Genomic DNA, 25,464 nt, shown 5'->3' on the forward strand with positions numbered 1-25,464 from the left:
AGGAGCGGCAATAGACTCGTTTATCTTGTTTACCAGTGTCTACATATTCTGTTAGGAAAAAACATCATCTAAGATGCAACTTTTGATGAAAGGAGCTGTATTTTTTTCTTTTATATTTTTGCTGGAAAGAAGGAGCTCTAACTTAAAGAGCATGTCAACATAGCTACTTCCAAATACTTTGAATGCATGCTTCAGCGAAGTCATCCCATAGATGAAGCAGCCTGAAAATTGCAGATTTTTAGCCAAGAGAACAAGCGAGCAAGACATGCAACTGAATGTTAGATAGGAATGCTTGCCTAGCTAGCAAACATATGTCAGACTTGGAGCCATACAGAATATCAGCAATAAGTTCAGGGCACATGTAACTGGGAGTTCCTACAACCTTCAGAAGAGACACGAATTATCAAATCATAAGCAAATTAGAAAGAGAAACACCTACCTAGGGGTTGAGCAAGAATAACTGACTGACACAGCCCGACTGTTTCATTCGATTTTCGTGAGATATTACATATGTACATAATTGTAACCCGGCCTAAGCTTCCTAGAAATACATGTCTCTCTAGGAAGTTTGGATATGTTCTAACTCTTCTCAGTTAGGATTAACTGGATATGTTCTAACTCTTCACAGCGGGAGTATATATTCATCTTGGAAATTTGTCAGTGATGTAACGATTTGTGTACAAGCTGATTCATCTTTTTGGTCAGGTTTTTAGTTGATGAAGGACGAAGTCTGCACCAAGAAGACCATTCTGATGGATTCAAGAGAATCAAAAGTGAAGAATCAAGTTACAATAAATATGTCGATTACAAATATGCCTACAGATACACAAGTGGTTTTCAGATATCTTTGCTTGATTTGGATCTGCTCAGAGAAAAAGGATGGCCACATTTATATGGTAGTTACTTCCATGTCACAAAGGTGCTCTTCAGTAGGTACTGCATAATCACATTGAAGTTCATCACAACATTCACATTCTTAGTGTTGTTATCATATCATATATCATATATCTCTTCAGTGTTTGATCACAATTTAGATAATTGATCTGATGTTGCTCATCTTTCAGTAGACGTATTTTAAAATTTATGTTTAGTACTAGAATTCTGTTTTCAATTCAGTTTCACATCATCGTGTCACTAAAAATTTCAACATGGTATGCTTGTTCGTTTAGACTAGACAACTTTATGAAAATGCAGCATCGGCATCAGTATGCTGCCATTGATCGTATTGCCAAGCTTTGTGATACATCATCTGACACAACATCATATAGTCAATATGATGCCCTATGCACACTGCCCATTAACTGAATTAATAGAATGTTCATTGTTTTCTTCCATGTGTATGCCTTGGGGTGTGGTTCTTATGAACACTTATTTGCAGGTTTATGGATTCCTTCTAGAGTTTGAGAAATTTTAATGAGAATTTGTTTGACAGAAACGGGAGGAGGGGCCATTAGGATAATTTTTACGTAGAAGAGATCTCGGGCAGACTGGAACCTATGGACCAAAACTGGGGCAAGAGTTCAGTAGCTTTGCTATTGTTGTTCTGGAACTCTTTATGTCGTGAAATAGCTAGGAAAATTGCATTGGTGCACTTTGTATAATTTGGGGTCGATCGAGACAATATTGTAAGAAAACGGGCCTTAAGGTTTGCATCGTTTGTATTAAGGCTGTTCCTTATTTCAAACGAACATGCTTTAGAGGTGTTTTTACAGATGTGCTCCTGCTTCTATCTACTGATCAAATGACTTTCTATTTCAATGTTTTCTGCCAATATATTATTCAGGAGTAATGAGTGATAAGAATAAGATAAGCCAGTCGTGAGTGTGAAGTAGCAAGATAGTTTGTAAATTCAGAATCTTCATTGCAAGTACACGAACTGATGTTTCTTGCCCACACATTGCTCAATGATAATTTATACCATGTCTTTAATTTACTAGATGAACTGCACACCAGAACGCAGCACTAATGGAAAGATTCAGCATCTTGGTCGGCTGCTTGCGGCTTGTGGCTGGTGGTTTCGGCAGTGGCAGAGCAGTGTCCGAGAGCGCGGCGCAAGCAGTGGCCCCTGCTATGTGGGCTGATGGGAGCACACCGTCCAAGCAGCACTTCCAAGTATGACAATGTCCGCTCTACACCAAGGTACGTGGGCACTCGTGCAAAGATCTAACATCTTCACCGACTAGGACTAAGGTATGTGTTTTCTTCTGCCCGTGTGATGTGGTGATAATTTGTTATGCATATGTTTGTAGATGGTAGTTAGTATTTGGGAGATATGAGGTAGTTTGCTAGATAAGAAATAGAACAAGAACAAGAAGGAGCTTTAGTTGGGCCATGTCATTGTGAACTTGCAGCAAAGAATTTTATAGGAGGTGGTTGTCGTAAAACTAGGTGCTTAAGATCTGCGGAACTATAACATTTTTTTAGTCTAAGTAAAACAAATTTACTTTCTGGTTCTAACTATGTTAATAATTTCTGGTGTGAATAGATGGGCCAAGCCGAGCAGGCCATCACCAACCTATTCGTGCTTTGGTTTATTTTATTTGAGTATTTGTGTTCTTAATCTTTGTTTTCACTAGTGTGTGCTCTGTCCTCTCAGGCTAGATTTGAATTTGTTGTCATAGAAAAAAAATTATCGCCTTTAATAGTAGAGGTGATCCAGTTATGTATGCAAGACTATGCAAGATCCTCGATGAGGATTGTTTTTTCTGAATCACTTATCCCTGAGCAGCATGTGCATCCTTCTGCCTTAGCCTGATCAATTCTTCCCACTATACGGTTTTGTTTTTTAATTGCCAACATATTCGAATGGCGGTGTCTCCTTGTCAAGCATGCATCCGTTGAAATTTGGTGTTAACCAATTTTCGAGGATTGCATCAATGTTTCTTCCTACGATGTTTATCTTTTCGGTCTTTTAGCTAATGACAATGCGTGACAGTGCCCAGCTGTGTATATTCTTGGACCTTTTACATTCAATATTAACAATTTCAAAAGTTAACATGGATCTAGCCATCTAGGTGAACTTCCATTTAATGCTATCAATTTTCTAGCAAACTTGAAAGCTTTTGATACTTTTGCTTGTACTTGATATCTTCGAGAGACTCGCATATATTAGTGTTGTGCAGTTTAGCTCTCCATATGGTGCCCATTTTTTTACGGGTAAGGCAAGAGCTCTGCCAATTCATTAAAGTTGAGGGGAAACTGTAAAGAAGGCATAAAAAGAAGAAGGAAAAGCGCCACAAAATAAATGGAGGTATGGTTGTTTTTGCCAAAAAAAACCCGTAGTTTTTGCTAGAGAAAAGAAATTGATGTGCATGCACTGATTATATTTGCTTCATGGCGCAATATGTTTATGCTACTGTTAAAATTGTGTTTTATTGTTTTTTTGTGTTATAAAACACATTTTAAAAAGTATTTGGCTATTGGTTTTCTGTGTTATCTTTATTGTAGTAATAGTTTGAACATTCAAATGAAAATCTGGGATATTACAACGATGATAATACAACTTTGGTAAAGATAGCCTCTATTGATTATAAAATGCATGATGAGTGTTTTTCCTAATAACCATGGTATGTGAGGTCGATTTTATATTCACATATATGCTGAAATGTTGACACCGAAGAACCAGTAGTCGAGTTATATGAAATTTCTTGCAAGAGCTACGATTCTTTTTAGTACTGACTAATCCCATGGGTACCAATGGTGAAATATTCAGGTCTAAATACTGGATGAGATTTTCATTGCTGGCATTCTTCATGAACCTATCAAGGAGAACATTTCAATACTAATTGCTGCAAAGGTGTTCTCACTACCGGCTAGCAAGAAGAGAGTATGATTTTTCAGTGCTCACTTGTAAGCTTGATTCACAAGGAGCTTCCCAATGTTGTACATGTAGTCTGTGAGTAACAGAAATAAAACCTATTTCTTCATTCTTGTCTTGTACCTCCGTTTCAACTCCCCAAAACCAGTAGAGTTCAGTTACATGCTTCAATATTAGGAAGTCATCATCTTCTAAAACAAATTTTGTTACCTACTCAAACATATTTTGTTCCCGTGTTTCTAATAAATTTTGTATAAAAACATGTGTACGATAGAACCTGTACAACCTGCATTGGACCATGCTCATTTGCTCTGTCCATTTCTTCTAAAGAGTCCATATTCCTACGCGTTCATAAATACGATTTAGTGTGCTCTATTACATTACCGGAATCAGATGATATATTTTCTGTGCGAATTCGTTGACACAGTTCCTTACAAAAGTTGTATCTTCGAAAAGGACAAACAACTCTATGTAATTCTATCATCCATTCTGATTTTGAGCCAAGTATACCCGTTATCTTTTTCCTTCTAGCAAGGTACCATAGACATGTTATGAAATTCTCCTTTGCCTTCCAGGTGAACCAAATAGGCATCTTTTTAACAAATGGAGGGAATTCGTTTGTCAATAAAAATAATTTTTTCACTGGAGATGTTGTCTTATTTCTTCAAGTATAAGCAAATGAACATTGTGATGAAGTTAACAACTTTCTATCCTTATTCCTCTTATTCATTGTGTGTTATCCTGATTTATACATGTAACAATGATGAATGATGATGAACTTAGACTTAGTGTAAGGAGAGCCAATCTGTTTCGTTGAACAAAACAGCTCTCTATCCTTATTTCTCCTAAAAGCTTTCAGACGATACTCACACCATATGGTTCCTTGAAACATAGAAGTATTTTTCACATCTATTACAATCCAATGTTTTTTTAGTTAATATTATTCTTTATATTTGTAAGTAGTATAAAGTTGCACCGAAATTGGTAATATGATTTTGGATGATATATTATGATGCTGACAAGGAGGTTATTGGTGCTGAATAAAATAGCAGTATGAAATAACCCTGCATATATTTGTTGGCTTTTAGTTTGAGCCTTTCAACTCAACTGAAACTTTTATTTGTATAGTCTTTTACCTCTGGTTTTGCAGGTTATTTGGAATGATGGTAGGTATTAATGAAGTAGTCCACGTTGGACTGGCTCAAAGTGGAGAAACATGATTGTATTATTAAGCATTTAAGCTCCTAGCAATTTAGAACCTCGATATCTTGGGGCTGCCTTGCATTATTTCAGAGAGCTATATTTTTTCCGGACATTTTATATTGCCGCACAATGAGAGTTGAAAGTTCTGGTCTGGCATGATGTGCTGTCAGGACACGTCCCCACTTAAGTTCTAGGTTTGGGGGTTTGCAGATTTGTTTAAAGGGAACACAGTGCTCCATGTGTTTGTCTTTAATTAATGAATAATAACAATACACATGCTTTCGTGAGATGATCGAATCTTAAGCATAAATAATAAAAGCATTCAAGTGTTATTATCATTTGTAATGAAGTGCAATGTTTCAAAAAATTTATCAAAATATATTGCAAGTGAAGTGGATTTTAATTTTTTTTATTGGCTATTTTTTCAATCCATGTTAAAGTTGACATGCCCGTGGCAACACACGGGCAGTCTACTAGTATTTCCTAATCTATGTCTTCTTTCCAAACTTTACCTCCAGAGATATTTTCGTAGGTTTAGGTTTTTTTCGCTGGTTAATTTTCGTAGCTTTTTTTTCCTTCGCTTGTAGATGGGTGCGATGGGAGGTGCGGCCCTGGACTGTGTGGGGGCATCGCGACGTGTTTTTTTGGTTTGACGCGGCTAACAGTGAGGTGGGAGGAGGGACGAAAAAAACCATGGTAAGTGGGACGAAAATTAACCGCGGAGACTATCAACTGAGACATTAGGAGTAGAGATATCCTCATCTTAAAATACGTGGGCATGTTAGCTCAAATGGCCTATGATCTGTGTTCCCCATTTTGCATCTTTGATTTTGTTAGAAACATTGTTCGGGAATTCGGTAACTGGTAACTGCTCGGTCGACTACTGATTAGCGATTAATAGGTTAATCGGCCATTTAACTGAATTAATCGGTCGATCATTAATCAGCTGCACATGAGAATATATTGGCAACATGTAACTAGTTTTTCACGTATTGTACCACATAATCCAATGCTCACAGCTACGTATTATACATTTATACAAAAATATAATGTCGTAGGCATATAAAAAGCATGGACAAGAGGTAGAATTGTTACCTGGACGGTTTGGTCATGATGCATCCAAACCGGAAGGCAACAAACCTACAGAATTGATGATAGATATGCATTTGTATATGCTCTAAACTTGTCAAGATAAATGAGTAAATGACAGCCATACATGTGACAACAAGCAGCCACACATGAGACATGATAAGATAAATTAAAATGACAGCCACACAACTTGGCAATATGCAGCCACACATAAAAAGATTAATGGATGCCGCTTCAGTTACCTGACCCATCACCGATTAATCAGTTTGACAACCAGTTAATCGTCTGACAACCGATTAAATGCTAGTTAATCGGCTTGACCATTTAATGAACCAAGTATGTGCTATTCGCCTCAGTTAGGCACCGAGTAGCGATTAAATGGGCATTTAAATGGTAACTCGGCCGAGTTCTTGAACAGTGGTTAGAAATTTGTAGATAGTATGTAAGTTATGATCTCGGTCAGAAACATAATGTTTAAATATTTGTGTTATAAATATTGTTATACAAACGAAATAACTTACTCTCAAACTGTTCATGTATTATTTTACAAATATTAAATATTAAAAAATATTTATGAATAACGAACATGTGTGTACAATTTCAAATAACACAAATGTTTGTAAAATTAAAATTCCAAATTATTATTTTTGTTTTACAAACATTTCAATAATTATGTGAACATTTGTATAGTTCAAGTTCCATGTAATTACATATCCATAATTTAACATTTAAATTGTTGATATGAATATTCAGTCGTGTCTAATATAATACATAGGTTTATATTTAAATCTTTTATTTAGTAATCACTTTTTGTATGTATAATATTTTTAACACACAGATATTTGAATGTAATTTTATTACTTATGTTTTACTAAATATTCTTTATGTAATACTCAAGCTTATATGGAACTTTTTGATTTACAAATCATCTTCTGTATGTATAGACAATAGAGTGTTTTTGGTCGCAGCCTCGTGGGTTCGAGACCTAACAGCTCCCTTATTTTTAAGTTAAAAATGCACTCATCTATGAGCATTAAAGTTTTGCATAATATTTTTGAATTGTAATTTTACAAATATTTGGATTTAAATTATATAAATTTTTTTATTCCATCAATATACTATCATTACTGAGATCATAATTTACATACGATTTTCTAAAAAAAATCGAAGGTGGAAAATGGGCTCTACTGATCATAGCCCATTTGAGCTGTCAGGCCCAGGTGCGCTGGGAGTATGTAATAGAAACTAGTTATTCTTCTGACACATCAAACTGCGCTAGGTCTGTTGGTTTACCTTGCGTGTTTGCCTTCTGAAGATATGTAGTTCGAATCTTGCTTTTCCAAACGATATTTATTTCTTTTCTCTTATAACACTGTTCGACTTTTTTTGCGTGACCAAAAAATATAGGGAGTTATCTGGAAATATTTACCCCTACACACTGACATGTGGGCCGCTGGCATGCCATGTAGGTAGGATGTGCACTGGATACAGTAGAATGCACCATATTTGCACCAATCAACAAGTTAGATGACCGTAAATCCGTATTTTACAAGTTTAGCACCAAATTAAACATCCAGCGCAAGTTGTATGACTACTAGTGATATTATAATATCACCGGGAGTCATACAACTTGTATTGGACGTTCAGTTTGATGCTAAAACATTAAAAATGCGGATTTATGATTATTTAACTTGCGTTTTCGTGCAAATACAGTCAATTCACTCGTATCCAGACGGATCCCGTGCTTATGTGACATGACAACGTGGCTATGGCCCACTGCCAGTGACTAAAACTGCTCTATGCGATGTGCGCATTTTTGTGTGCATAATCACCCTCGTATTTAATTAAACGGAAGCCCATCAATAACATGTGTGGGTCCTGACCTCATATACAATGCACGCACAGGCCAACCACTACACTGACTACAGGGGATGTATCTGGTGCACCGGGGCAATTTGTGCTGACGGTGCACCGGTCATCCGTTGCACACTCAAAAATGTTTAAAAAAATTCAGAAAAAAATTATTACATTCACACAGCATCAATGTAAGTTTTCACAAAAAATTTAAATCAATATTCGAAACATTACTCAAAATACAAAATAACAAATTTGACATTGAATAGTACATAACACAAGTTGGGCTTCAATTTTGGCCCATTAGCACATTGATGTCAAATTTGTCATTTTTGTATCTTGAACGTTGTTTTGAATTTTGATTTGAATTTTTGTGACAACATACATTAATGTTGTGTCGACACACTAATTTTTTTCGGATGTTTTTGAACATTTTGCAATATGCAACGGGGTTCGGTGCACCGGTAGCACCAATTGCCTTGGTGCAACGGATACGTTCCCGTTGACTACATACTCATGACTATTTAGAGATACACTTGATTTTATATTGTATGTACTTCTTTTTCTATATTCCTTTTTTTCGGGTTTTCAGAAAATCTTTCCCCCTTTTGCTAAAAAAGGCGTCAAAATATATAATGTTTTCTTTTTGTGAGGGGGAAATATATAATGTTTAGCCCATAACGTACAACCGCGAGCAAGATTTTTTTTATTCCCTTTTTTTCTGGAAGGGGCTGGAAAATCAGGGTTTCAGAATATCTCAATAATTTCAGATTTTTCGCGTAAATTTTTGCAATGAATTTTGATTTCATTTTTTCTTAACGTCTAAATATATTTAGTTTGACAAACAGTTTAAATAAGTTATCAGAAATTCGGTCCGGGAGAGAAAAATAGTAGTACAAGTAGTTGTCATGGCAAAATTATAAAATTAAGCATTTCTCTTTGTGGGCACTAACATGTACTACTTGGTGTTGTGGTTAGCTCGTGCAGTAACACGCTCGAAGTCAAGAGATTGATTCGGTCGTTCCCCTATTTTTCTGCAAAATTATCCATGCGCCCGAACTTTTCAATATAACACATGGACGGATGGGCCCTGCGTAGATTAGCCTAATTACCTGTTTAGTTATCCCACTGACTAGTGGCCCCACTCCTAAATTACCCATTAGACATATGAGCCAATTTATCGCCTTTTTGTGTATCATTAAATAAAGTTTAGTTCTAGATGTTAAACGTGAATCGGTGTTGGTGTGATGGTTGTACGGCTACCTGTTTTAGTAATAGGTCGTGGGTTTGAACCTCATTGTCCCATTTTTTGCATTACAGATGAGGCTTTTGTGCACAATTAAATAAATTGCAAGGGGGTTTTCCAAAAAAAGTGCTGCATGCTAGAGTCACCCAACGCTGTGTGTACTATAGCCACGGACAAGTGGGCCTCCGCCAAGCTGGCGCGCCATGTGAGCAGGCCATACCACTGGATATGATTTGCACAAAAACGCATGTTGAATGATCACAAATCCGTATTTTCAAAGTTTTAGTACCAAACTGAATATCATGCGCAAGTTACATGATTCTTGGTGATATTACCTCAATTTTAAGCATATCATGAAGGAACTGAACCTATGACTTGTGATTGCATGCTACAGGTTATCCCTAACTGATAACCTCTACGAGGTGAAGTGGCACTACTAGGGAAAAGCCTAGCAGTAGCGTGGGTCTAAGGCTATCAGTAGCGCGGGTCACACACTACTGATACGGCGCTACAGCTGAAGTTTAGCAGTAGCCCATTTTGACTAGTGCTACTGCTATACCTACTCAGCAGTAGCGCTGTCCATACCAGCGCTACTGCTCAGTGGCTTAGCAGTAGCGTTTTTCTGTCCAGCGCTAAAGAGCGCTACTCCTACATTTTCACATTTTTTTTACGTATTTGCGATGTTTTTTTTTACAGGTTTTATACAGTATTCTAATCATATCGTAAACATGCAATATGCTCATCATATCATACACATAATAGTCTCATCATATCATCCAACACAACTCATGTGGTCACATCATAATCACAATATAGCGATACAAGTTAACTGACATGTCTCATCATACATAATGTAGTACTTCTTGAAGCGTCCATTCGGATCACTCTCTCGCACTAGCGTGAAACTAAACTAACTATTTTCCGCTTTGTCTCTGCTATCGAACCCTCTCTGGCTGTCGCTCGGAAACCTGTACACCTAGGCCTGACACTCAGGCCACTCGTCGTATACTCCTGGCATAGCACTTCTTCGCCATCGGTGTTCTATGTACATGTATCGTCACATGAGTCAATAATATGCAACATATATAGTTGAGCAACAAAAAAAGACAGAGTTGGCAAAAATAGAAGCAACATATCATAAGCATAAATAACAAAGTTCATCGTACCCAAAATGCCCTAACTAGAGTGATCTTCGCTAGTTGAGGAGGATGGTATAATTAAATCACAAAGTTTCATCGTGCATAACTCAAAGTTTCGTCATAGAGAAAGTATGGACTAAACAGACACATTGTCATATATCGTCAATCACTCCAAATCAGGGAGATAGTCCCCAAGCGCAGTGAAAGGCTTCAGGTCAAGACAGTGAGCGGCTACGCGTGTTCGGACGTCTTCCCGCGACATTTGCCCTTCTTCGTAGAACATCCCTGTTTTTTCGAGGACCTCCTTCATGATGATTTGGGCAAGTGCACGCTGGATGTGATAGAACTCAGCTCGGAGTCGATGATCTGGGATATCTCCTAGTTTCTTTGTCCATTGCAAAATATTGGCATCATCGGATCTAGGTGACATGCGAAGGTTCTGGTGATCCCGTCTGTACTCCAGCATGTGGTGGAGGACATAGAATCCATCACTGAGAGTACCACTCGGTTGCTGGATGCAGCAGAAGTTGGTCTTATGGCCGAAGGCGGGCACGCGATTCCTTGTCTTCTTGAGCATGATCTCTCCACCCGTAGGCCGTAGCTTAAGATAGCACTGTCGAGAACAGACTTGATGTAGGTGTAATCCTTTTTCTTCATGTTCTTCGACGAGTCCAATTAAAGAGCATGGGAGAATCGGGGGTAAAGGATGACGAGGACGGCGCGCCCGTCACTGCGCAAAATAAGTACACCTCAAATTAGCCTCCACACGTGCAAATGAATGATTGAAATCGAAGGAAGGATATCCTCGATGACTTACATGGGATGATAAAGCATGACAATCGTCTCCTTGTCCTTATTGCCGGCCATGAAATCGGCGATGTAGTTACTCGCGTATTCATGATGCTTTGGGAAGACTGCCAAGAAGCCCTCGTGCATGAAGTACGGGTCAGCGACACATATATAAGGTATTTGGTCAATCCTGATGATGTAGTTCATATACAAGGCAAAAAGGCGGACAAATGTAAAGTCCAGCTTTTTCAAGTGAAACATGTCGAAGATGTAATCGAATCAAAGGAAGAACTTTTCCGCGGGGAATGTGTCGACGTACAACCTTTGTTGCGACACGTTAACCACGTAGAGCGGGTATCCTTGATTTTTTGAGGCAATCAATCTTTTCTCTCTCCGTAGCACATCATCATGAGGTCTCCTTTGATCGCAGTATATGGCATCTACCACTGCCTTAGGTAGGATCGGATCACCGGGAATATGGTATTTCGCCGCACCTATGATAGGTATACGGTCTTCAACCCGAGGCTGCGGAGGCGGCTGGCTCACAGAAGCAGCTTTGCATTTCTTCGGTCTCTTCCTATGCATCTTTGCTACTGGAAGTGAGCCTATCATACGTTCATCCTCCGGCAATTCAGGCACCAACTCATCACGCTCATGAAGGAAATATGCCCTAGAGGCAATAATAAAGTTATTATTTATTTCCTTATTTCATGATAAATGTTTATTATTCATGCTAGAATTGTATTAACCGGAAACTTGATACATGTGTGAATACATATACAAACATAGTGTCACTAGTATGCCTCTACTTGACTAGCTCGTTGATCAAAGATGGTTGAGTTTCCTAGCCATAGACATGAGTTGTCATTTGATTAACGGGATCACATCATTAGGAGAATGATGTGATTGACTTGTTGACCCATTCCGTTAGCTTAGCACTTGATCGTTTAGTATGTTACTATTGCTTTCTTCATGACTTATACATGTTCCTATGACTATGAGATTATGCGACTCCTGTTTACTGGAGGAACACTTTGTGTGCTACCAAACGTCACAACGTAACTGGGTGATTATAAAGGTGCTCTACAGGTGTCTCCGAAGGTACTTGTTGGGTTGGCATATTTCGAGATTAGGATTTGTCACTCCGATTGTCGGAGAGGTATCTCTGGGCCCACTCGGTAATGCACATCACTATAAGCCTTGCAAGCATTGTAACTAATGAGTTAGTTGCAAGATGATGTATTACGGAACGAGTAAAGAGACTTGCCGGTAACGAGATTGAACTAGGTATTGAGATACCGACGATCGAATCTCGGGCAAGTAACATACCGATGACAAAGGGAACAACGTATGTTGTTATGCGGTTTGACCGATAAAGATCTTCGTAGAATATGTAGGAGCCAATATGAGCATCCAGGTTCCGCTATTGGTTATTGACCGGAGACGTGTCTCGGTCATGTCTACATAGTTCTCGAACCCGTAGGGTCCGCACGCTTAAAGTTTCGGTGACGATTGTATTATGAGTTTATGTGATTTGATGTACCGACTTAGTTCGGAGTCCCGGATGAGATCGGGGACATGACGAGGAGTCTCGAAATGGTCGGAGACGTAAAGATCTATATATTGGACGACTATATTCGGACATTGGAAAGGTTCCGAGTGATTCGGGTATTTTTCGGAGTACCGGAGAGTTACGGGAATTCGCCGGGGAGTATATGGGCCTTATTTGGCTTTAGGGGAAAGAGAGAGGAGAGGCTGCGCGCCCCCCAAGGCCTAGTCCGAATTGGACTAGGGGGAGGGGCTGCGCCCCCTCCTTGCTTCTCTTCTCTCTTCCCTTTCCTTGACTCCTACTCCTACTACTTGGAAGGGGGGGGATCCTACTCCCGGTGGGAGTAGGACTCCTCCAGGGCGGGCCATAGGGGCCGGCCCTCTCCCCCCTCCTCCACTCCTTTATATACGTGGCCAGGGGGCACCCCATAGACACAACAATTGATCTCTTGATCTCTTAGCCGTGTGCGGTGCCCCCTCCACCATAATCCACCTCGATAATATTGTAGCGGTGCTTAGGCGAAGCCCTGCGTCGGTAGAACATCATCATCGTCACCACGCCATCGTGCTGACGGAACTCTCCCTCAAAGCTCGACTGGATCGGAGTTCGAGGGACGTCATCGAGCTGAACGTGTGCTGAACTCGGAGGTGCCGTGCGTTCGGTACTTGATCGGTCGGGTCGTGAAGACGTACGACTACATCAACCCCGTTGTGCTAACGCTTCCGCTTTCGGTCTACGAGGGTACATGGACAACACTCTCCCCTCTCGTTGCTATGCATCACCATGGTCTTGTGTGTGCGTAGGAATTTTTTTGAAATTACTACGTTCCCCAACAGTGGCATCCGAGCCAGGTTTTATGCGTAGATGTTATATGCACGAGTAGAACACAAGTGAGTTGTGGGAGATATAAGTCATACTGCTTACCAGCATGTCATACTTTGGTTCGGCGGTATTGTTGGATGAAGCGGCCTGGACCGACATTACGCGTACGCTTACGCGAGACTGGTTCTACCGACGTGCTTTGCACACAGGTGGCTAGCGGGTGTTAGTTTCTCCAACTTTAGTTGAACCGAGTGTGGCTACGCCCGGTCCTTGAGAAGGTTAAAACAGCACTAACTTGACAAACTATCGTTGTGGTTTTGATGCGTAGGTAAGAACAGTTCTTGCTCAGCCCGTAGCAGCCACGTAAAACTTGCAACAACAAAGTAGAGGACGTCTAACTTGTTTTTGCAGGGCATGTTGTGATGTGATATGGTCAAGGCATGATGCTATATTTTATTGTATGAGATGATCATGTTTTGTAACCGAGTTATCGGCAACTGGCAGGAGCCATATGGTTGTCGCTTTATTGTATGCAATGCAATCTCCCTGTAATGCTTTACTTTATCACTAAGCGGTAGCGATAGTCGTAGAAGCATAAGTTGGCGAGACGACAACGATGCTACGATGGAGATCAAGGTGTTGCGCCGGTGACGATGGTGATCATGACGGTGCTTCAGAGATGGAGATCACAAGCACAAGATGATGATGGCCATATCATATCACTTATATTGATTTCATGTGATGTTTATCTTTTATGCATCTTATCTTGCTTTGATTGACGGTAGCATTATAAGATGATCTCTCACTAAATTATCAAGGTATAAGTGTTCTCCCTGAGTATGCACCGTTGCGAAAGTTCTTCGTGCTGAGACACCACGTGATGATCGGGTGTGATAGGCTCTACGTTCAAATACAACGGGTGCAAAACAGTTGCACACGCGGAATACTCAGGTTAAACTTGACGAGCCTAGCATATGCAGATATGGCCTCGGAACACTGAGACTGAAAGGTTGAGCATGAATCATATAGTAGATATGATCAACATAGTGATGTTCACCATTGAAACTACTCCATCTCATGTGATGATCGGACATGGTTTAGTTGATTTGGATCACGTGATCACTTAGATGATTCGAGGGATGTCTATCTAAGTGGGAGTTCTTAAGTAACATGATTAATTGAACTTTAATTTATCATGAACTTAGTCCTGGTAGTATTAGCATATCTATGTTGTAGATCAAGCTCGCATTTAGCTCCCCTGTTTTATTTTTGATATGTTCCTAGAGAAAACTAAGTTGAAAGATGTTAGTAGCAGTGATGCGGATTGGATCCGTGATCTGAGGTTTATCCTCATTGCTGCACAGAAGAATTATGTCCTTGATGCACCGCTAGGTGACAGACCTATTGCAGGAGCAGATGCAGACATTATGCACGTTTTGACAAAAGCTCGGTATGATGACTACTTGATAGTTAAGTGCACCATGCTTTACGGCTTAGAACCGGGACTTCAAAAATGTTTTGAACGCCACAAAGCATATAAGATGTTCCAAGAGTTGAAATTGGTATTTCATACTCATGCCTGTGTCGAGAGGTATGAGACCTCTCACAGTACTTTGCCTACAAGATGGAGGAGAATAGCTCAACCAGTGAGCATGTGCTCGGATTGTCTGGGTACTACCATTGCTTGAATCAAGTGGGAGTTAATCTTCCAGATAAGATAGTAATTGACAGAATTCTCTAGTCACTATCACCGAGTTATTAGAACTTCGTGATGAACTATAATATGCAAGGGATGATGAAAGTAATTCCCGAGCTCTTCGCAATGCTGAAGTCGACGAAGGTAGAAATCAAGAAAGAGCATCAAGTGTTGATGGTTAACAAGACCACTAGTTTCAAGTAAAGGGACAAAGGGAAGGGAACTTCAAGAAGAACAGCAAGCAAGTTGCTGATCAAGTGAAAAAGCCCAAGTCTGGACCTAAGCCTGAACCTGAGTGCTTCTGCTGCAAAGGGACTTGTCACTGGAAGCGGAATTGCTCCAAGTATTTGGTGGGTAAGAAGGATGGCAAAGTGAACAAAGCTATATTTGATTTACATGTTATTGATGTGTACTTTACTAGTGTTTATAGCAACCCCTCGGTATTTGATACTGGTTCAGTTGCTAAGAGTAGAAACTCGAAACGGGAGTTGCAGAATGAACAGAGACTAGTTAAGGGTGAAGTGACGATGTGTATTGGAAGTGGTTCCAAGATTGATATGATCATCATCGCACACTCCCTATACTTTCGGGATTAGTGTTGAACCTAAAATAAATGTTATTTAGTGTTTGCGTTGAGCATGAATATGATTGGATCATGTTTGTTGCAATACGGTTATTCATGTAAACTAGAGAATAATTGTTGTTCTGTTTGCATGAATAAAACCTTCTATGGTCATACACCTAATGAAAATGGTTTGTTGGATCTCGATCGTGGTGATACACATTTTCATAATATTGAAGCCAAAAGATGCAAAGTTAATAATGATAGTGCAACTTATTTGTGGCACTACCGTTTAGGTCATATTGGTGTAAAGCGCATGAAGAAACTCCATGCTAATGGACTTTCGGAATCACTTGATTATGAATCACTTGATGCTTGCGAACCATCCCTCATGGGCAAGATGACTAAGACTCCGTTCTCTGGAACAATGGAGCGAGCAACAGATTTGTTGGAAATCATACATACTGATGTATGTGGTCCGATGAATATTGAGGCTCGCGGCGGGTATCATTATTTTCTGACCTTCATAGATGATTTGAGCAGATATAGGTATATCTACTTGATGAAACACAAGTCTGAAACATTTGAAAAGTTGAAAGAATTTCAGAGTGAAGTGGAGAATCATCGTAACAAAAATAAAAGTTTCTACATATGATCGCAGAGGTAAAATATTTGAGTTACGAGTTTGGCCTTCAGTTAAAACAATGTGAAATAGTTTCACTACACACGCCACCTGGAACACCACAGTGTAATCGTGTGTCCGAACGTCGTAACCGTACTTTATTAGATATGGTGCGATTTATGATGTCTCTTACCGATCTACCACTATCGTTTTGGGGTTATGCATTAGAGACATCTACATCCACGTTAAATAGGGCAGCATCTAAATCCGTTGAGACGACACCGTATGAACTATGGTTTGGCAAGAAACCTAAGCTGTTGTTTCTTAAAGTTTGAGGTTGCAATGCTTATGTGAAAAAGTTTCAACCTGATAAGCTCAAACCCAAATCGGAGAAGTGCGTCTTCATAGGATACCCAAAAGAAATTGTTGGGTACACCTTCTATCACAGATCTGAAGGCAAGATATTCGTTGCTGAGAATGGATCCTTTCTAGAGAAGGAGTTTCTCTCGAAAGAAGTGAGGAGGAAAGTAGAACTTGATGAGGTAACTGTACCTGCTCCCCTATTGGAAAGTAGTTCATCACAGAAATCTGTTCATGTGACTCCTACACCAATTAGTGAGGAAGCTAATGATGATGATCATGTAACTTCAGATCAAGTTACTACCGAACCTCGTAGGTCAACCAGAGTGAGATCCGCACCAGAGTGGTACGGTAATCCTGTTCTGGAGGTCATGTTACTTGACCATGACGAACCTACAAACTATGAGGAAGCGATGATGAGCCCAGATTCCGCGAAATGGCTTGAGGCCATGAAATCTGAGATGGGATCCATGTATGAGAACAAAGTATGGACTTTGATTGACTTGCCCGATGATCGGCGAGCCATTGAGATTAAATGGATCTTCAAGAGGAAGACGGACGCTGATAGTAGTATTACTATCTACAAAGCTAGAATTGTCGCAAAAAGGTTTTGACAAGTTCAAGGTGTTGACTACGATGAGAGTTTGTCATTCGTATCTATGCTTAAGTCTGTCCGAATCATGTTAGCAATTGCCGTATTTTATGAAATCTGGCAAATGGATAAGCAAAACTGCATTCCTTAATAGATTTATTAAAGAAGAGTTGTATATGATGCTACAAGAAGGTTTTCTCAATCCTAATGGTGCTAACAAAATATGCAAGCTCCAGCGATCCTTCTATGGACTGGTGGAAGCATCTCGGAGTTGGAATATACGCTTTGATAAGTTGATGAAAGCATATAGTTTTATACAGACTTGCGGTGAAGCCTGTATTTACAAGAAAGTGAGTGCGAGCACTACAACATTTCTGATAAGTATATGTGAATGACATATTGTTGATCGGAAATAATGTAGAATTATTCTACAAAGCATAAAGGAGTTTTTCAAACAAAGACCTCGGTGAAGTTGCTTACATATTGAGCATCAAGATCTATAGAGATAGATGAAGACGCTTGATAAGTTTTTTCAATGAGTACATACCTTGACAAGATTTTGAAGTAGTTCAAAAGGGAACAGTCAAACAAGGAGTTCTTGCCTGTGTTGCAAGGTGTGAAGTTGAGTAAGACTCAAAGCCCGACCACAGCAGAAGATAGAAAGAGAATGAAAGTCATTCCCTATGCCCCAGCCATAGGTTCTATAAAATATGCCATGCCGTGTACCAGATCTATTGTATACCCTAGACTGAGTTTGGCAAGGGAGTACAATAGTGATCTAGGAGTAGATCACTGGACAACGGTCAAACTTATCCTCAGTGGAACAGGGATATGTTTCTCGATTATGGAGGTGACAAAAGGTTCGTCGTAAAGGGTTACGTCGATGCAAGTTTTGACACTAATCTAGATGACTCTAAGTCTCAATCTGGATACATATGGAAAGTGGGAGCAATTAGCTAAAGCAGCTCCGTGCAGAGCATTGTAGACATAGAAATTTGCAAAATACATAACGGATCTGAATGTGAAAGACCCGTTGACTAAGCTTCTCTCACAAGCAAAACATGATCACACCTTAGTACTCTTTGGGTGTTAATCACATAGCGATGTGAACTAGATTACTGAATCTAGTAAACCCTTTGGGTGTTCGTCACATGGCGATGTGAACTATGGGTGTTAATCACATGATGATGTGAACTATTAATGTTAATCACATGGTGATGTGATCTAGATTATTGACTCTAGCGCAAGTGGGAGACTGAAGGAAATATGCCCTAGAGGCAATACTCAAGTTATTATTTATTTCCTTATTTCATGATAAATGTTTATTATTCATGCTAGAATTGTATTAACCGGAAACTTGATACATGTGTGAATACATAGACAAACATAGTGTCAGTAGTATGCCTCTACTTGACTAGCTCGTTGATCAAAGATGGTTGAGTTTCCTAGCCATAGACATGAGTTGTCATTTGATTAACGGGATTACATCATTAGGAGAATGATGTGATTGACTTGACCCATTCCGTTAGCTTAGCACTTGATCGTTTAGTATGTTACTATTGCTTTCTTCATGACTTATACATGTTCCTATGACTATGAGATTATGCAACTCCCGTTTACCGGAGGAACACTTTGTGTGCTACGGAACGTCACAACATAACAGGGTGATTATAAAGGTGCTCTACAGGTGTCTCCGAAGGTACTTGTTGGGTTGGCGTATTTCGAGATTAGGATTTGTCACTCCGATTGTCGGAGAGGTATCTCTGTGTCACGCCCAATATGCGATACTATCCTAAAGAGACTCGAAGGTCCCACCAAGGATAGAACCGCATATTGACACGCTTTTGCAAGGTGGATATCATTACATCAACATTACATAATAGATGGGGATACATACAACGCATACACATCCCGCAAGAATACATCAATACATCATACATAAGATCAACATCCCACTACGAATGAAACACAAACAGAAGCTCAAATGACATCCACCCTGCTAGCCCAGGCTGCCGACCTGGAACCTATCCCTTGAGCGAAGAAGAAGCAGAAGAAGAACTCGAAAACAAGAAACATCGCTCTTGCGTCATGATCATCGCAAAACCTGTACCTGCAACTGGTGTTGTAGTAATCTGTGAGTCACGAGGACTCATCAATCCCATTACCATGGGTATCAAGACTAGCAAAGCTTAATGGGTAGGAAAGGGGTAAGGTGGTGAGGTTGCAGGAGCGAGTAAGCAAGTATGGTGGCTAACATACGCAAATAAGAGCGAGAAGAGGAGCAACGGAACGGTCGTCAACTAGTAATGATCAAGAAGTGATCCTGAACTCCTACTTACGTCAAACATAACCCAAAAACCGTGTTCACTTCCCGGACTCCGCCGAGAAGAGACCATCACGGCTACACACGCGGTTGATGCGTTTTATTTAAGTCAAGTGTCAAGTTCTCTACAACCGGACGTTAACAAATTCCCATCTGCCACATAACCGCGGGCAAGGCTCTTGAAAGTTTATACCCTGTAGGGGTGTCCCAACTTAGCCCATTATAAGCTCTCACGGTCAAAGAAGGATATTCCTTCTCTCGGAAAGACCCGACCAGTCTCCGAATCTCGGTTACAAGACATTTTGACAATGGTAAAACAAGACCAGCAAGACCGCCCGATGTGCCGACAATCCCGGTAGGAGCTGCACATATCTCGTTCTCAGGGCAACACCGGATGAGACAGGCTACAAGTAAAACCAGACTTCGAGTTTCCCCGAGGTGGCCCCGCAGGCGGCTCGGTTCGGACCAACACTTAGAGAAGCACTGGCCCCCGGGGGGCTAAATAAAGATGACCCTCGGGAGCGCGACTTCCTAGGGAAAAGAAATAGGTGGTAGGCAAATGGTAAGACCAAGGTTGGGCCTTGCTGGAGGAGTTTTATTCAAAGCGAACTGTCAAGGGGTCCCATAAATCACCCAACCGCGTAAGGGACGCAAAATCAAGGAACATAACACCGGTATGACGGAAACTAGGGCGGCAAGAGTGGACCAAAACACCAGGCATAAGGCCGAGCCTTCCACCCTTTACCAAGTATATAGATGCATTAATTAAATAAGAGATATTGTGATATCCCAACATAAACATAATCCAACAAGGAGCAATCTTCATCTTCACCTGCAACTAGCAACACTATAAGAGGGGCTAAGCAAAGCGGTAACATAGCCAAACAACGGTTCTGTAGGAAGGAAGGGTGACAAATGTTAGAGGTTCATGGCAATTTGGGAGGCTTGAAGAGCAAGTGATAGGTAGCGCGGCAAAGCGATAGAACGAAGCAGCTAACATAGCAATGATAGTAGTGAGATCCAAGGTGACGGTCATCTTGCCTAAAATCTCGCTAGGAATAAGAACGAGTCCATGAAAAAGATGAAGCCACGAAGACGAACGAATCCTCACGATCGCAACGACACGGGAATTATCGAGAAGAAGCACACAACATGGTAAACACACCACACATGAACAAGGCATGATGCTCAACCAAGTATGATGCATGACAAGGCTACATGAAGCTACTCATGGCAAGAGATGAGGCATACAAGAGCAACACATCAAAGCAAGTTTAAGTGAGGCCGGAAACAACATATAACAATTTTGATAAGTCCTGATATGCAAATTTCGAAATTGGTCCAGATCTGAATAAATTTTATGTTCAAGTTGTTAAACAGCAAGTTAAGATGCACCAAAATGATCTACACAAAAATCTAGTCAAGTTACATATAAAGTTCATTAGATTCGGAGCTACGGCGTAGAAGATATGAGCAAAACAAGATAAGCATGGCATTGATGCAAAATGCATTCAAACATCAAGCAAACACCTCAAAACAAGGATGCAACAAGGTAACATGAAACTACATGCAAAACTAAGCAAGTTTCATATAGAGCATGCTCAAAACGGAGCAACGGTGCAACACATACACTCCAAACAAGATATCACAACAATCTGTCCAAAACAGCAACTAGGCATCTAGCAAGCATCAAAACCACATGCTACAGCACCTCAACATGAAAACAAAAGGCATGGACATGATGTATAGGTAAAGCATGACAAAACATGAACACTGAGCTATCTCCATAAATAACATCAGGTTCACAGAGACTGCAGAAATCACTGGACATGGCAGAAATAACATCAGGTTGCAAAGTTTAGAGCTATCAAACGACATGCTACAGGAACATATCATAGCAAACAAAGGCATGGCATGAATCTACTAATTTCCTAGAACAAAAGTCCCTTACTGATTACGAGCCAAAAAGGCACAGAAGATATGATGGCACCCATGTAAACATAGAAGTAATATGACAGATTCAGACTTGGTTAAAATAACAGGACATGGCAGAAATAACGATAAGTAGGCATGTTGGTGAGCTTGAACCACTCATCACAGAGCAATACATGGCATTAAAAGGTAACCAGCAGTAAGATGGCACATACATGAAGCTAAGAATTGCAATATGATAGTCAGAGGGTGCATGGATCACTAGCAAAACACATGTCAAAACTGAACTTCATGTTAACAGGCTGACAGCAGCATTATTTAGCAAGTTTGGAGCAAGATAAAAATAAGCTACAGTAGGCTATAAATGCAAAAAAGGGCATGTATGGATATAGCATAACATGTATAACAAAACATCCTTAGTGAATATCTCCAGATCATGCATATAATGACTTGTAGCAGCAGGTTTACATGGCATCACAACATAACAGACTCAGACTTAGCAGAAATGATCAAGTCACAGAAACCAACAACATCATGGAGGCTAATTTGCATGCTTGTGCTAGTCACCACACATATCACAAAAATACAAGACAAGCACCCCAGTAAAGATGGCATGATGTAGTACAAAACTCATGTAGACTTCAAGCTCATAGAATGCACACACAAAATGCAATGAAAAAGATAAATCACCAAGTTCTGATAACAAACAGCAGTTAACATTGTATAGCACTCTTGCAACGATGATTAGGGCATCAACATGACCTCAAAAAAGCATGGCACAATGTAACAAAATGAAGAGCATCTCATGACGAACATTTCGATATATTACACGCATGAATCAGAGCACCGAGCACGAAGTTATGGCATGAAGAACCGAGCAACATAATGCAACAATTTCGGGACTTTGCAGAAATTTACCACTCCGAAAAATCTGGACGGGACGAAGCGGGACGGAGGGATCCGGGACGCGGGCGCCTGTTTGGTTGCGGGGATGGGTGGATCTCGTCCACCCGGGCGGATCCGGCCGGAGACGGCGGCGGCGCGCCAGCGGCGAGGTGGGCGGCTCCGGAGAGTAGGGAGCAGGGGCGGCGCTCGGGCACCGGGGTGCCGGCGGCCATGAGCTTGGGCGGCGGAGGCCGGGGCAGAGACGAGCTTGGCGGCGGGCGCGGGCGGCGCGCGGCGCGGCTGAGCACGGAGGCGGGAGGCGCACGGGAGGCTCGGGCGGCCTCGCGCGGGCGTGCGCGGGTACCCGAGGCGGCGGGGCGGCGAACCGGGCCCGGAGGGCCCCGCGTGGGGGCGGGGACGGGCGACTGGTGACGTGGCGGTGCGGGAGTGGCTGAGGCGGCGGGGTTGGCGACGTGGCGACCTCTCATTGGCCGGAGTGACGTGGCGGCGGCGGTGGACGCGTCCGACGCGGAGGCGGACATGTCCGGCGGCGGGGAGGAGCGTGGCTAGGGTTTCATCTGCGCGAAATTTCGGGGAGGGGCACATATTTATAGGTAGGAGGAGCTAGGAGAGTCCAAATGAGGTGCGGTTTTCGCCCACACGATCGTCATCGAACGACCGAGAGCATAGAGGGGGTTTGGATGGGCTAGTGGGCTGATTTGGAGGGGTGCTGGGCTGCAAAGAGAAGGGGTTTTCGGGCTACGCGGTTAACCGTTGGGGCATCAAACGACCTCTAAATGGAACGAAATTTGACGGGCAGTCTACCGGTGCTATACCAAGGCCACTCGGCAAATCTCGACCCATTCCGAGAATGTTTTTCTCCCGCTCACGAAACAAGGTCTGAGAGGGGCGACGGGTGCGTGTGGGAGTGTCGGATCGCGAAACGGACAACGGGGAAAAGGACCGGATGCATGTTTTGCAAAACATGCAGATGATGACATGGCAAAATGCAACACGCGAGCAAATGACATGGCGACGACGACGAATAACTGGAAGACACCTGGCGCATCGGATCCGGGGCGTTACAACACTCCTCCACTAACAAGAGATCTCGTTCCGAGATCTTAGGACCGAGACGGAAGGAAAAAAGGGATGAGGTGAAATAAGAACAAAACAGTGAGGATGAACAAAGTGAAGAACACTCGAGTAGAAAAGAGGAATGTTGAATGAGACAAGAAGCAAAAGCTTAAGGAATAAGACTGAATTTGAAACCACTCCGGTTAGGACAAGATAGAAAAGGAATAATAACGAATGAATTTTTGCAGCACTCCGGCTGAACAAGGAAAGAATAGAACAAGAACTTGAGAAATGGAACGATACTTGACTTGAGGAACAACACAAAACCTCCGGAAGACTTGAAATAGTGGAATGAGAAGAACGGGGAAGAAGATGACAACTTCTACCATGAATGAAATAGAGAGCATCCTTAGAAGGAAACATTGAACGGAGTTGTTAGAAATTCAACAACAAAAGAATAAGCTTGTTGTGGACTTATGGATAACATCTCAAAATTATGAGGTGGTAACCTACCACCAACGGAAAATGGTTGAAAAAGCTGAGAAGGACGAAGAAATGCCAAACTCCACTTCAGAAGAATATGGAGAATTAATTGCACTTTGAGAAGCAAGAAGAAGATACTTGAGCTACGCCTACAAGAATCTTGATGAACACTTGAAGAATGAATTAAATCACGACGAGCCACCGTGATGAACTCCGGTAACAAAAGAATGACGAGATAAAATTGAAGGATGAAAGGGATAAGATTAAATCCTTGCGATGATTTGGATGGAGGTTCGCGACGAAATCGGCGAGAAGCTTGGAACTCCGGGAAAGAAAAAAATGAAAACACTTTGAACCGAGAATGTGATAAGATGAAGAATCTCCGAAAAGAAGAGATAAAACAACTTGAAGAAAGAAGAATAAGGATTACGTTATGCTTATCCTCCACCAATTGAATTGATGAGAAACAATGGATTGCATACAACTTATTCACATTGGGAAAAGATTAAGGGGGGATATAGCGCAAAGCTTGAGAAAGTCTTCGTGAACCACCGGTAGGGTTCGAAATAACGAATGAATTGATATGATAACAACAGAAAGAATCTTGAACGAGCCACCGTAGGAATTGAAATGAATGACGAAAAAGAGAATGAATCACCGGAAAGAATTCAAAAAGCACGAAGATACTTGAGGGAATCTAGAGACAAGAGAACGAAGAGATCACAAACTGATTAAAGAGCAAAACACCGGAAGAATATGGAGACGAACGAAAAGGCATGAATATAGAATAATCAGAGAAAGGATTTGAAAAACTTAGAACGAAGAAATATTCTGAAATGGAGGCCTCCGGATAATTGTTACGGAAAACAACTCCTGAAATACTCCGGAAGGGTGAAAATAATTGCACGACTTGTAACAATTTGATAGGATAACCATGGAGCTAGCACCGCGAATTTCCGGGAGAATGGACAAGATTTAGGGAAAACTCTACTTTAGTCTTCAAATGTTGAGAATGACGACGAGAAATAACACCAAAATTGATGAGATACTCCGGGAGAATGAAAAATCGAAGAGGTTGAGCCAACAATGAAAATAATTTGAAATTGATCTTGGAAAAGCATCTGACTGATGAAATTCATACTTACATCACACTTCGAAAAGGATTTGAGAATCGCTCCGGGAAATTAGAAGAGTCAGGTAAGATCCAGGGAAAAGACCTGTGGGTTAGGGCCCACTGAAGAGAAATCACCGTTGAAAAAGGATTGTTGAAGAGATAGATGATGCACCGGAACAATTGAAATATTTGAATGAGGTGACAACCTCGAATTAATTCGAACACAGACGAATCTCCTGAGATGTCTTCATCACTCCGGAATGATTAAATGACGAGAGGGGAACGAGCAACGGGAAACATTTGAGCCGAG

At 41.0% G+C, this 25,464-nt stretch overlaps 1 long non-coding RNA gene across 1 annotated transcript; it reads left to right on the forward strand.

The window, feature by feature from the left end:
- The first annotated feature begins 2,094 nt into the window (after positions 1 to 2,094).
- On the forward strand, positions 2,095 to 3,862 carry LOC120968476 (uncharacterized). Its single transcript, XR_005762993.3, has 3 exons — positions 2,095 to 2,190; positions 3,123 to 3,250; positions 3,713 to 3,862. It is a non-coding gene; the product is annotated as an uncharacterized lncRNA (long non-coding RNA).
- The last annotated feature ends 21,602 nt before the right edge of the window (positions 3,863 to 25,464 follow it).

Source organism: Aegilops tauschii, chromosome 7 (genome assembly GCF_002575655.3).
Source record: "Aegilops tauschii subsp. strangulata cultivar AL8/78 chromosome 7, Aet v6.0, whole genome shotgun sequence".
Taxonomy (NCBI): Eukaryota; Viridiplantae; Streptophyta; class Magnoliopsida; order Poales; family Poaceae; genus Aegilops; species Aegilops tauschii.